Source organism: Acipenser ruthenus, unplaced genomic scaffold, assembly GCF_902713425.1.
Source record: "Acipenser ruthenus unplaced genomic scaffold, fAciRut3.2 maternal haplotype, whole genome shotgun sequence".
In the NCBI taxonomy this organism is placed as follows: Eukaryota; Metazoa; Chordata; class Actinopteri; order Acipenseriformes; family Acipenseridae; genus Acipenser; species Acipenser ruthenus.
In genome coordinates this window covers 97501-100000 of record NW_026708139.1, presented here as the reverse complement: position 1 = coordinate 100000, position 2500 = coordinate 97501, and positions in this window count along the sequence as shown.

The window sequence follows — 2500 nt, the reverse complement described above, 5'->3', positions numbered from 1 at the left end:
TTACATCTCACCCAAAAGACGGAGCACAAGGAGGTTAAGTGACTTGCTCAGGGTCACACAGTGAGTCAGTGGCTAAGGTGGGATTTGAACCGGGGACCTCCTGGTTACAAGCCCTTTTCTTTAACCACTGGACCACACAGCCTCCAATGTAGCACTATTCTGACTCTAGTCAATTCTATTCTAACTATGGTCATTTAGCTCAATGGTGACTCTGGTCATGTAGCTCAATGGTGACTCTGGTCATGTAGCTCAATGGTGACTCTGGTCATGTAGCTCAATGGTGACTCTGGTCATGTAGCTCAATTTTGACTATGGTCAGTGCGGCAGTGTGGAGTAGTGGTTAGGTCTCGGGACTCTTGACTAGAAGGTCGTGGGTTCAATCCCAGGTGGGGGACATTGCTGCTGTACCCTTGAGCAAGGTACTTTACCTAGATTGCTCCAGTAACAATCCAACTGTATAAATGGGTAATTGTATGTAGAAAAATAATATAATTGTATGTAAAAATAATGTGATATCTTGTAACAATTGTAAGTCGTCCTGGATAAGGGTGTCTGCTAAGAAATACAGTGGCTCTCAAAAGTATTCACCCCCCTTGGACTTTTCCACATTTCATTGTGTTACAACATGGAATCAAAATGGATTTAATTGGGAGTTTTTGCCACTGATCAACACAAGAAAAGTCCATAATGTCAAAGTGAAAAATAAAATCTACAACTTGTTCTAAATTAATTACAAATATAAAACAGAAAATAATTGATTGCATAAGTATTCACCCCCTTTGCTATGACACACCTAAATAAGCTCTGGTGCAACCAATTGTCTTTAGAAGTCACATAATTAGTTGAATGGAGTCCACCTGTGTGCAATTAAGGTGTTTCACATGATTTCAGGTTAAATACACCTGTCTCTGGGAGGTCCCACAGTTGGTTAGTACATTTCCTAACAAAAACTACATCATGAAGGTGAAGGAACATTCAAAGCAAATCCGGAATAAGGTTCTTCAAAAGCACCAATCAGGGGTAGGATATAAGAACATTTCCAAGGCATTGAATATCCTCTCAGAGCACAGTAAAGTCCATTATTAAGAAATGGAGAGAATATGGCACAACTGTGAATCTGTCTAGAACAGGCCGTCCTCAAAAACGGAGTATCCGGGCGTATAGGGCACTAGTCAGGGAGGCCACCAAGAGGCCTATGGCAACTCTAAAGGAGTTACAGTGTTCCACGGCTGAGCTGGGAGACACTGTGCATATGGCAACAATAGCCCGGGTGCTTCACAAAACTGGCCTTTATGGGAGAGTGGCAAAAAGAAAGCCATTGTTGAAAAGAACTCGCATCAAATCTCGGCTAGAGTTTCCCAGAAGGCATGTGGGAGACTCTGAGACCAAGTGGAAGAAGATTCTATGGCCTGATGAGACCAGAATAGAGCTTTTTGGCCACAACGCTAAGCGCTATGTTTGGCGCAAGCCTAACACCGTACATCATCCTGAGAACACCATCCCTACCGTGAAGCATGGTGGTGGCAGCATCATGCTATGGGGATGCTTCTCTGCGTCAGGGCCTGGAAAGCTCGTGAAGATAGAGGGCAAAATGGATGCGGCAAAGTACAGAGAAATCCTGAAGGAAAACCTGCTGAAGTCTGCAAGAGACCTGGGACTTGGAGAAGATTCATCTTCCAGCAGGACAATGACCCCAAACATACAGCCAAAGGCACACTGGAGTGGCTTAAAAACAAAAAGGTCAATGTCCTGGAGTGGCCCAGTCAAAGCCCGGACCTCAATCCAATTGAGAATATGTGGAAAGAGTTGAAAATTGCTGTTCACCAAAGGTCCCCATCCAACTTGACGGAGCTTGAGCAATTTTGCAAAGAAGAATGGGCAAAAATAGCAGTGTCCAGATGTGCAAAGCTGGTAGAGACTTATCCAAATAGACTCATGGCTGTAATTGCTGCCAAAGGTGCCTCTACCAAATATTGACTCAAGGGGGTGAATACTTATGCAATCAATTATTTTCTGTTTTGTATTTGTAATTAATCTGTGGAGAAGATCTTCCCTGTTTTCAACATTTACTTTTCAAAACGAACATTTGTCATTCAAAAGTCCAACAGCATAATGCAAGGAGAATGGCTAATTCATTAGGAACAGTCATGTTGAAGACAGTACCAGTTTCAAATGATTAAAAACTGGGAAACTGTTTGAGAAAAGAAATATATAAAATAGTTTATTTAAAAATATTTAATATATACACATTTTTTTAAGAAATACTGTTCCAATGGTCATTTCAAATGTGCTGCGAGTTTAAAATCGTCTGGAAATTAAACACTGATGCCTTTTTTAATTGTATTGTTTTTGAAAAAAGTTGAAAGGCTGGGAGAATCTTCTGTGGAGAAGATCTTCCCTCCCTTTCAACATTAATTCTCAAACTGAATGCAGTAGGGATTCAAGGAAATGCATGCACATGGATTAGGGAGTGGTTAACATGTAGAAAACAGAAAGTACT